General features: G+C 49.5%; 1 pseudogene; it reads right to left on the bottom strand.

Annotated features, from left to right (window-relative positions):
- Positions 1 to 7,898: 7,898 nt before the first annotated feature.
- LOC144117849 (uncharacterized) lies at positions 7,899 to 11,572 on the bottom strand (annotated as a pseudogene).
- Positions 11,573 to 12,336: the final 764 nt, after the last annotated feature.

The raw sequence follows: 12,336 nt of genomic DNA on the forward strand, positions 1-12,336 counted from the left end.
ACCTTTTGTACGCCGATGTTGAAGAGGCGCTTTACCAGTGGTTCATCACAACCCGCGCGCATAATGTGCCTATTAGTGGGCCAATACTTGCCACCAAAGCGAAAAACTTCGCTTTTCTTCTGGGACGGCCAAATTTTGAGCCTAGGGGAGGCTGGATTCAGCGCTTTAAAGAGCGGCACGGAATCGTTTTCAAAAACGTGGTATTGGGAAGCGGCGTCTTTGGACACAGAGGCAAAGCAGCAGTGGCTGCAGACAAAGCTGCCCGGTGTGCTGGAGCGCTACGCGGAGAAGGACATATATAATTGCGACGAAACTGCTCTGTTTTTTCAAATGTTGCCGTCAAAGACTCACGCTCTTAAAGGAGATCGATGCCCCGGCGGGAAGCACTCGAAACTTAGGGTGACCGTGTTGCTGTGCGTTAGCATGGACGGGAGCCATCGTCTCAAGCCTTTCATGATCGGGCGATCAAAGAAGCCAACGTGCTTTAAGTATCGGCACATCCCGTTCAGCTGTCGCAGCAACAAGAAGGCGTGGATGACCCGCGACCTGTTCGAAGAATGGCTGCTCGAGTTCGACAGTTTAGTTGAACGCCAAGGAAGAAAAGTAGTGTTGCTACTTGACAACTGTACCGCACACAGCTTTAACCCAAAGCTAACATCTGTCGAATTGATGTTTCTGCCTTCGAATACTACGGCAGGCCTTCAGCCGTTGGACGCTGGCGTGATCGCCAACTTTAAAGTCCTGTATCGGCGGCGCATGCTGGAGGGGCTAATTTTAGCCATTGACCGCGCAGCTCCTGGCACGTCGGGTCATGCAGACGGGCCCCCTGACCAGAAGATCAGCCTTTTGAAAGCCGTGCGCTTCGTTTACGGTGCATGGTATGAAGTAAAGCAGTCAACCATATACAACTGCTTCAAAAAGGCGGGCTTTGTGCGTCAGGACGAACTTCCCCAACCCACTGAGATCAACACGGTGGAAACCCCTGACATAACCGAGCTCTGGGAGCTCGTTCCTACTGGTGACACAGGTGGTGCGTCGATGGAGGAGTTTTTGACGGCAGACAGTGCTGCCTCGTTCTGCAATGAGGTCACCGACGAGGCGATCGCCGAAGATGTGCTGTCTCCACAGACGGCAAAGTTGTGCGACGGTGACGACGGCAGCAGCGACAGTGACGAGATTGACAGTGGCACCTTGACCCCGACCACGATGTCCTCGCAAAGTGCACTGTCGTCGATCGACTCCTTAATTGATTTTATGCATGCGAAAGGATTGCCGCCAGTGTTCGCGCAGCAGCTGGAATCCATGCACACCGCGGTTGTGAAGCTGAAGCTGCCACAAAAGCAAGTGCAGATTTCGGACTATTTTGGCGCGCCTAACCCTTGACACGGTTACTGGAGCTAGAAATAAAGTTTTTTTTCACAGCCTACTTTCTACATCATCTATTCTTTAGAGCAAGTAGCGAATTCAAGTTCGGAGCTGCAAAGGTATGTTCCGCGTTTATTTTTTTTTTATTTTTCATAACCAGTCTTGATATAGCGATCATCGGTTATAACGACCATATTTTTCGTCTTTCTCGATATCGTTATAAGTGGGCTGCACTGTATATATATTTCTGCACAATTCATTTAATTCTTTTTTTTTGCAGGTTACACACGCAGCCTATTCAATACCACTGACACCAAAGTCAAGGCAAGCTTGGCCACAATGCTCGCTAAAGGGAAATAATCTGTATGTTGCTGTTACTTTTCTAGTCATCTGCTAGTCATTTTTGTTCTATGTATACTGTATTTACTTGCATAATCCTCGCACTTTTTTTTCCTGAAAATCAACGCAAAGTTTGGGGGTGCAATAATTATGCGGGGAAAATTTTCACGCAAATGCTTCAAAGTGTTAAATGCAAAGTTGAATGGGTGTGAGTACAGGGTCAACATAACCTCAAGGTACTAAAGCACTTCCTTTGCCGCACGCAACCTCACCATCACTACTCGCGTTGTGTCGTATAGCGTTCTGCAGGCAATTGCACTCATGATCAGAGTCGTGATTAGAGTTCATGTTCACACCACTGGAATTGGTGGTCGCTGCGGCATCGATTTCTTCAGCTTTCGATTCTTCGTCGTCGTCCCACACAAGGTGGTCATCAGTCGCATCTAGGGCGTTCGAAATTCCCGTTTTTTTAAAGCTTCTGACCACCATGTCTGCGGCAATCATGTTCCATGCCTCTGATACCCAGCTGCACAGCAGCTCCACGGACGGTCTTCTGATCTTGCTGCTCGGCGTCAGAGGATGTTGACTTTTAGCCATCCATGCTGCGTACAGCCTCCGGACGTTATCTTTGAATGGCTTGTTGAAAGATGCGTCAAGAGGCTGTAGCATTGATGTGAGGCCGCCGGGTATAACAGCCAGGTCCGCGCACAGTTCCCTCAACTTCGCCCCAACCGACTTTTGAAGATGGCCCCGAAAGCTATCAACCACGAGGAGCGACGGAGAAAGATGCGCTCCGGGTCACCGCCCCCACGCAGTCTTAATCCAGTCTATCATAAGGTGCGCAGTCATCCACCCTTTTTTTGGACGCGCACGTGTATACCAGGGGGAGCTTTCTTTTCTGCAGGGTCTTCCGCTTGAAAATGACGTACGGTGGGAGCTTCCGCCCGTCTGCTGTCACGCCTAGCATGACCGTGCACCTGTTTTTCGGCACCTGTAGTACTGATATGCACATTCCACGCGCCTGTCTGTCCTACTGTCCTGCTGCTGGGCATGTCGAAATTCAGCGGAGCTTGGTCCGTGTTCCCTATCTGGGAGAGCAAGAAGTTTTTCTCATGCCGAATCCTGATGATGAATCAATGAAGTCGACGATTTTTTCTTCATAGGCTGCGGGCAGGTGCTGGCAAAGCGTCGTTCGCCTCCTGAGCGAGAGTCCATTGTGCCGCATAAATCGTGTGGCTCACCCGGAAGTCTTGCACCGGGATGCCCTCCTTTCTTGTGATTACGAGCGCGTGGTTCCGTATCAATTAAATTGACGCAGCGCACCCATCCGCTCGTCGAGCCTTGATATATTCCAACAAAGATGTTTTACGGCAGGAAATTTCCCACCCTTCCGTCCACGGAAGGCCCGGCGCGTCTTACTGGTCTTGAGTTGATCGTGCTGCAGTCTCCTATACCGGACGCAAAACTCGTTGACGCCGAAGTGTCTGCTGGCCGCGCGGTTGCCATGTTCTAACACAGGCTTAGTAGCATTTAGCTTAGAAGCAGCTGTGTAGCCTGCGTAGGGCCGCATGGCGAAGCGGCACAAAGAGCATGGTGTCACACGGAAACAAGGCCTACGAGACACCTTCACAAAATGGCATAGCGGTGGTGTGTGGTGGCGGTTTCACTTTCCCCCTCTGCTTCACTTTCCCCCTCCGCGGTACCGCCGCCTAGTAGCGCGCGTGCCCAACCATGGTAATTAGTTGTGGCCGTGGTGAATAGATGGCACTTGCTACGACAAGCAGACTTGCAGCAGTAATTTTGGGGGTGCATGCATTATGCGAGTAAATACGGTATATACAATAAATAGCTGAGCTTACACAAATTCAAGCCAAGCTTGGCCACAACGCTGCAGCTAAAGAAAAATAATCTGTTTTGTTACTTTTCTAGTCATGTACAGCAAAAGTCCTGCTAGTCATTTTTGTTTAATGTGTATAGAATAAATAGTTGAACCTATCTTGTGTGTGCATCTATATTTTTGCATGACTCAAAAAATAAACGTGCACTTTGCATGCACCTGAGGTGCGTACCATTAATGAGCAAACAGCCAACGTTTAGAGTGTTCTCACACATGTAGACGAAGCGATTGTGCATGTGCAAATGGCATATTTTTGCTAGAAACTGCGCAGTCTCTAAACATTCTTTTGGTTCAAATCTTAATTTAATGCTGTGCCCTTTTAGCAGCTCTTCAGGCTTAAACATATAAACTGACCATTAACTATGCATTGATGTAAAGTGTATTAGATGTTTTGCACGCATTTTTGCAAAACAAAAATGACTCAATGTTTACTACAAAAGTGTATGCCTAAGCAACACAAACGAGAATTAGCATTGAAAATTTCGTGTAGGCTGTTGACACTTAAAAATTAATATAACTCAATTGCCTGCGGGTAATGTTTATGGGCTAAGTAATCCTATTGAGCTGTCAGAGAAATTAATTTCGCCCAGAAAACTACAAATTCCAAAGTAAGAAAATCTTTTCTGTCTGTTTCTGAAGTCTGTGGCAAGTGTACTATAAGTGTATGGCCATAAATCTGTAGATTGTCTTTAGACGTCTGCAGGCTTCATAGATATATGTCTATAGACAATCTATAGACAAAGGTCTACTGGTTTAATAGACATATGTCTATAGACAGAAGTCTACTAAAAGTGTATGGCCATAAATCTATAGCCTGTCTATAGACAAAAAATGCTCAGACAGTGTTATTGCAGAAGTTGCCAGTAGGCCACCTGAACAAAGCAGTCTTTCGCGCAGCATAATGCAGCCACTTTTGTACGTCAGAGTAAGCACATTTCTGTTCAAGGGTAGAGCACATCATCATCATCATCCTGACTGCCACCCCTGCAGAGCAAAGGCCTCTCATCTCTTCCAATTAACACGGTCCTGCAACTTTATCCCCGCTAATTTCCTAACCTTATTCGCCCTCCTAACTTTCTGCTGCCCATTGGTACATTCGCCTTCTCTTGGACTCCAGTCTTAAGGTAATAATTTTCTGTTATCGCCTTCATTTGTCACAAGGAACATGCATATACCTGAAGTTTAAGCAGATGTAATGAAAAAAGTGGCTATTGCTTTGTGAACAAATGCATGCTGATGATGTATCCTTCGATGCAACTATAGACCTTTGAGCTGCTGCAATGGGCAAACATGTCACACCCCTGCCATGGATTAGCTGCGAAATGTGGATGTTCTGAGAGCGCTGTCACACGACATGCACATCATACTCCACGTTATATGTAACTCCTGCATGAAAACACAACACATCTCTACATTTAGATGTGTACAGATGTCATGATTGTTATATACAAATGCTATCAAGATCAGCCAAACTGTCAGTTTAATTTTGGTGTAAACAATTTCTCCACGTAGTACATGTTTTGACGAGCCATTGAAAAGTTTTATATAGCTCATGAATGTCGTGTGGACTTTTTTAAAAAGTTCTAAAATGAAGCCTTTTGAGCTAAAAAAACGAACTACAGAAAAGCCTAGAAACCTCTTGTAGGCATTGTCTTGACACCTGATAAAAAATACAACTCATATATGTTGCCCAAAAAACTTTGTTTGGAGGCCAAAAAGAAAAAAAAATATTTTGTCATGAATTTTTTACGGAGACTTACTTCTGCACTAGTCTGGAAAATTCAGAGGGCGGTCAGATGATGGGAAATTTTTTTTTCTCGTTGGATGTTAAGAGAAAATTCTTTTGCAAGTTCAATAAAAAGACAAATTTTTGGAACGAAATTGAAGAGGGTTATAAGCAAACACTGGTGCATTTGGCATGAAATGACCCATGTAGTCAGCTGCATAAAATTTAACATGAGCTAAATTACACGCACAAATCTTTTTAAAGCAATGTTATTGCCTCAGGGCACATAAAGAGGGTATGTTTGGGTGGTTCCGCTTGATGCTAAAATGAACTGATGACCACTTGTTTTGAGCATGTATAGCAGCCCTACCAAAATGATAACTTTGGCCCAATACACAAAATTCAAATGTTATAGCCATTAAATTTTTCTGGTGCTGGCGAGAAGGGTGGTAGAGGCCGGCGTCAGAACTTGAACATATATCGTGCCGAACACAAAATAATTGAACACTTGGAAATTCAGAAGTGGAAATATACCAGTAATACAAAAATGGCAACCCTTATTCTTTCGCTTTAATTAATGGGATAGAAGCAAATAGAACTATTTGGTTCAAATCTGCATTAGCTATTATAATTTATTTATTTACTTCAATTTCCCTCATGACCCATGCAGAGGCAATAAGAGGAGGGTGTGAGCAGTTGCAAAGTGATACATAAGAACAATGCTGAACTGCAGGTTTTTCCAGTAAAAATGAATGCGCACGTGTATGGATTAATATATTTCAACATCATTATACAAGATTACAGGGAAAAGGAAATACACATTACACGCTGCTATAAAAACACGCCTTGTACAATGAAGTTATTAGGGTGAGAAACAAAACAATGCAAGCCGCAGTGTCACGAGGTTCAAGTTGTTTAGAAACAGTCGCAACAGCAGCAACCAATGGCAATGCAATGGCAAAAAACAATGTATGAATGGTATCAAGAACATCAAAAATAAAGCTCAAACATAAAAAATCGGCTCAGTGAATAAATTCGGTGAATTTGGCAGAATATCTTCAGTTGTTTCAATTTGGTTGGAGACGAGTATTGTACTTCACTTAATTAATACAATAATTAATTACTGAAATAATGAATTCTGTCCAGCTATTGCAGGCACTTAATGACATGTTCAATTCGAAGAGATTCACTTGTCAAATGGTTTCACTTGTAGATGGATCCACAAAATTATGCAGACAAAAAAAATGTGTACATGCTGTCTTATAGCTGCCTCATCTGTCGAAGACTGGATAAGGAGCGGATTACTTCCCAGGCGCAAAAAAAAAATGTGATAACGGCACGTCTATGATGTGCCCATCACCTTGTCAGTTCAATGCGGCGAATCGAAACCATGTGCGCTGGCGCCTGGCAAGTATACAAAAACGAATCCCGATACTCGATAATGCTGTATTTCGAGCTGGACATGTTACCGGCAGGCCGATGCGAGGGCCGTTTTGGCGCATGTATATATTTTTTTCTTTTCACTTCACGCGACAGTACGCGCTACCTCGTTCGTATAGTTTCCCTTTCTCCTTCCGTTGCAGCCAATCCCCACAGTGAATTGTTCGCCGCGAAAACTGACAGTGCTGTCTTGATAATCACACCGCTGATAAGAGCTGAATGTATACATACCTCGAAAATGAGCAGCACTTCCATAGTCCGGCCAGGAGATGCTGTCTAGCTCGGTACACAGTTGCAGTTGCCTCCAAACAACGTGCTGTGCCCGCGCTACTACTTGCATCAGCAGACGCATTACGTGGCACTACGCGCTGCGTGCTGCGGCTCCAGGCGTGGTATCACTCCGCAAGACAATAATGTTCCGAAGAATATAAAACGCCACTTGCGCTTACAAACAGCCTGAGAGTGCGTGACGTTTAAAATAAGCGTGCAATCGCTAGGCGTAGCGCCGAGCATAATAGCACGAATGTACCAACTCTTTTGCACTTTAGTTGCACATTTCTGAATCGTGTAGCAGTTCCCGTTTCGAAACTGGAACTATGCTTTGGCAATTGAGCCGATGTGCGGGGCGGGACCCGTTCAGCTTTTTCCGTAGTTTTACAAAATTTTCTAACAGTGCACGGCTGCTGCCAAGACGGTCCGGCGCACCGTCGGCATTCACGCACTGGGCACTACATACGCTGGTAGGCCAAAACTCCAAGAGCCGGACGAGTCAGAGTTTGCATGTTCTTCCGCCACTGATTTCATCTCCGATACGCCTCCCGAGAGCGCAGTGCGCGCGCAAATGTGCCCTAGAATCCATCCCGAATCCAGCTGTCGTCTACGGGGGCACGCTGGTGGATCAGCAGCAGCAGCTGCAGCTGCAGGCCCTGGCTGTCCCTGGGAGACCACGTTTTCGCGGCCACCACAAGGAGGCTGGAGGATTTTGCCGAGAAGGGCAAGATCCCCTCGCGAGATTTCGCTTCAAGATGGTGGGACTGACTGACTGAAAACTTTATTTTCAAAATATATACAGGGAGCTAGTGGAGAGGTTCTTAAGGGCCCGTTCCTTACAAATGCTAGGTGGGCTGCTCATTACAGCAGCCCATTGGCGGTAGCTGCTGCTCGGGCGCGCCCGACCAGGGCCTTTTGGCTCGCCAGGTCAGAGCAGCCGAGCAGGGCCGCCTCCCAGTCCTCCCGGGCAGGGTTGGGGATAGGGGGAAGATGCGGAGTTGATTGGCATGCCCACACCATGTGGTAAATGTCCTAAGACTTTTCCCTGCAGTGCGGGCACTCCCCTGTGCACGCAGGGTCGAAATGTTTGATTACTGCCGGGCACAGACGTGTTTTAGTATAAAGGCGAGGGAGTAAGTGTTCCTCCGCCTTCGTGAGACCCTTGCAGGGCTTAGGAAAGATTGCGTGGCCGAATTGGTAATACTGGATGATTTCCTTGAAGGCAAAAGCCGGATTAGGGTCGGAGCCCGCATCGGGGGGAGGCGAGGGTGATGCCCGGAGAGTGAGCGCGCGGGCAGCGGCGTCGGCCGCTTCGTTGCCCTCGAGACCCGTGTGCGCGGGAGTTCATACTATTGTGCGGGACGCGGGAGCCCCGGGATAATTACTATATTGAAGAATTCGGTTTGCCAAATAGGGAATAAAGCCCCTTTCTATGTTCCTGCAGGACCCCCGCGAGTCGGTAACGATGACCCGCGAGTCCTGATCGGCGGCGGCGAGCGCGATTGCCACCTCTTCCGCATGAGTAATGTCTTGAGCTTTGAACGTAAGGCTGTTCACTGCGGTGTTCTGGTGGACGACTGCGGCTGTGTACCAACCCCCATGATGTGGGCCGGTGGCGTTCACGTAAATACTCCGTGTTTGTTTCCATAGTAGCGTGCCAAGGCTGCCGCCCGCGCGAGGCGCCGGCCACTATGGTCGTCTCGTGTCATGTTGGCCGGAAGAGGGCGTACGTGCAGGGCGTATCTCCAGATCTCGGGGATGCGCACGCGCTCTTCCGTTAGTGTTGGATGGTGGATGTGAAGTCGGGCAAGCAGGTGGCGACCCGACGGCGTCTTTGAGAGTCTTGTGTAGTGGTTTGTCAAGTGTGCTTCTCGGAGCTCCATGAAGGTGTTGACCATCCCCAAACCCAGGAGGCGCTAGTTGGACGTGGTGACCGGGAGATCAAGAGCACGCTTGTAAGTCTTACGGAGAACCACCTCAAGGGCTTTCTCGTCACATTTGCGAAGGTGGAGGTAAGGAGTCGAGTACAAGACTCGACTGGTTACGAATGCGTGCGCCAGCCGCAAGGCATCTTTGCACCGTAACCCCCCGCGGTTACTGGAAACCCGGAGGATCATGCGGCCCACCTGGTCTCCCACCTTGCGCAATTTGGCCAGTGTTGTGTCGACACGGCGGTGTTTATTGATAAAGAGACCCAGAACTCTGATCTCCGCGTGTTCTGGGATGGGTCCGCTCGCTAGGGACAGTTCGATTTTGGTAGTGCACTTCGGCGAGGGTCGAACGTGCACAAATTCCGATTTGGCCGGGGAGCATTCAAGGCCGCAGCGGGCGTAAGCGTCCACAATCTCCGCCGCTTGCTGCAGGTTAGCTTCAATGTCTCCTACCGATCCGCGCTTAGCCCAGATGGTGATGTCGTCGGCATATAGCGCGTGCTGTATGCCCTCGACACTTTCCAACTGCGCCGGAAGTTTCATCATTGCCAAATTGAATACTAGAGGTGAGAGGACCGCGCCCTGCGGGGTACCTCTCGTGCCTAATTGGTAGGGGCCGTGTTCTTCGTCTTGTATCCGGATATACGATGGCCGGTCGGAGAGAAATTGCCTAATGTACTGAAACGTGTTGTGTCCACAGTTGGTTTGGGAGATGTGCGTCAGAATTATGTCGTGTGTTACATTGTCGAAAGCCCCCTTCAAATCGAGGACGAGTACTACCTCGTCATTAAGGGGGTATTCGACGGGATTCAGAATTTCGCGGTCTAGTTGAAGCAGGACATCCTGCGCGGACCGGTGCGGGCGGAAACCGAACATGGTGTCTGCGAATACATTTTGGTTTTCCAAAAACTCGAACAGCCTGTCTCGCACCATAGTCTCCATCAGTCTTGTGCGGGAGATGGGGCGGAGGTTGTCCGTGTTTATGGTTTTGCCGGCTTTAGGAATGAAGGTGACCAGGGCGGTCTTCCATTCGATAGGGAGGGGTGCCTCACCTTGCCAGATTGAGTTTATATATGCGAGGAGTGTCTCGTAGGCCGGGTCGGGAAGGTTGGCAAGTAATTTCACAGTTATTTTGTCTCTTCCCGGCGCCGTTCCTCGTTTAATTTTACTCAAGGCCGCCTTCAGGTCGTGGAGCCGGAACGGTTGATCCAGCTTCGCGTTCTCAGAACCTGCATACGAGTACGCTGGCCCTCGGGGGTCCTTTTGGATGCAGAAGTATTGATCGCGCAGTTTCCATGCTAATTTAGAGGTATCTCTGTCGAAGCTACGGATAGCCCGTTGGAGATGTTTTTGTGTCTCGGTTCTGGTTTTAGTCGGATCGATCAAGGCGCGAAAGAGACGCCAAGTGCTCCGGCTAGACATATGTCTAGCGGCCGTGTTGCACCAGTCCACCCAATTCGAGTCGGCGAGCTGTGCCGCGTAATCAGCCGCTCGCTGGGTGAGCTCGGCGATGCGAATTTTGAGCTTCCGATTATGTTTTTGGCGGCGCCATCTGCGGACGAGGCTGCGCCGCGCCTCCCAGATGTGTAGGAGGTGGTTGTCCACCTCCGGCGTGGCCTCCGATAGTTGAACTTGAGTTTCTACCGAACGAAGGTGTCTAACCAATTCTTGTGACCACGCGTGGTAGCCTTGTTCGTGAATAGAGGCCGAATTAGTGTAGGTCTGCCGGAACTTTGTCCAGTCCGGTAGGCGTGCTTGGGCGTGGGATCTTGCCAGTGGTCTGGTTCTGACGCTGGTTTTGAGTATGCAGTGGTCACTGCCGAGGGTTTCCTCGGTGTTGGCCCATTCTGCGTGTCTTATGTTTTTGGTGAAGGTAAGGTCCGGACACGTGTCCCGAGTCAAGGAGTTACCCACCCGCGTTGGATGTGCAGGGTCGGTGTGAAGCGTCAGGCCCAGCGTGGACGCAAGTTCCGCTAGCTTGCGGCCACGCTTCTCTTCACGCACGTACCCCCAGAGTGTGCTTTGAGCGTTGAAGTCGCCCACAATCACCAGGGGGTCACTGCCCGCAGCCTTCAGGGCGCGACTGAAGAGGGCTTCGAAAGTTACATTTTTTATCTTGGGAGAACAATAGATGTTAAGTATGTGCAAGGGTGCATTTTTTTTCTTAAGCGGAAGAAGAGTGACCATCACATAGGAATATGCAGCATTGAGGTCCAAGTCAACCAAGTTGGCTGTATAATATTTGTGCACGCAGATACAGGAAGAGGAGTCCTGCTGGAACGTAACATAATTTGTAAGGGTTGCGCCGCTACCTGGCTCCTGGAGGGCAACCACCGCAGGAAGTGAATCGAATGTTTACAGGAAAAGCCGGAGGTTTGCCCGCTTGGCACGGGAACGGAAACCGCGGCAGTTCCACTGGGTGATTAGGATGGGGGTGGCCGAATTGGTATGAGGAGAGCGCCTAATTTGAGGCCTGTCCGCCATGGCCAGTTAGGTGAGATGTCGACTGTGGGGACGCTGCTCCGGAGCCAGCACTCGCGGTGGGGGGCCATCCTCTATTCCGGAGAGCGAGCAGCTGTCGTCGTCTTCTGCTAAAGTTTCCATGGCGCGACGCATTTTGGGATAGCGGCCAGACACGCCTTTGATTAGACCGCCGACTCGTCGGACGCCACGCGAAGATTGTGCGATGTGCTGTGCGACTATAATGGGTACAATTTCGGTCATTTGGCGATAGCGGAGGTGACTGCCGCGGAAATTTGACTTTCTAGGGCACTGAAACGGGCGTCCATGCGGGCCTCTAGACGGGCCTCAAGTGCAGCATCCGCGTTCAGTGCGGCGTTCGGTGCCGCGGGCTCACTCTCCATTGTCTCGGTAGCGGGACGAGAGGTAGAGTGATAGGCTGTTTTGATTGCGATTCCAGGAGCGCAATTTTCTCGAGCAGCATTCAATTTAGCCCTCAAGAGCTGCTATTTTGGTTTGCTCGGCACTGCGTGCCGCAGGGAAGCAGGAGGGAGGGGAGGAGGAGGCAGCCCTGTCTGTACCGCTCCCCTGCGTTCCTTGTTTCACGGCGTTGACCCAGGCCCTGGTCTTGTCGTGTGGTGGCGCTGTCGACTGCTTTCCAGTTTCGCCGTGTGGTGGCGGCTTCGTCGACGGGCGCTTGCGTGCTCCTCCGGTGGGTTTCTCCGGCTTCTCGGTGTTATTGTCCCGGCTTGGTAACTCACCGGGGCAGTCAAGATGGCGGCTCTTCTTCTTGGCAGAAATTTTTTTTGTGGTGGTCATCTTGTTCTTGCGGAATTTCGCCGCACACTCCCGCGAGTTAGTGGCGTGTGCACCGGCCCAAACCGAGCACCGCGGCACACATTCGTGAG

This window comes from Amblyomma americanum, chromosome 1 (genome assembly GCF_052857255.1).
Source record: "Amblyomma americanum isolate KBUSLIRL-KWMA chromosome 1, ASM5285725v1, whole genome shotgun sequence".
NCBI classification, from domain to species: Eukaryota; Metazoa; Arthropoda; class Arachnida; order Ixodida; family Ixodidae; genus Amblyomma; species Amblyomma americanum.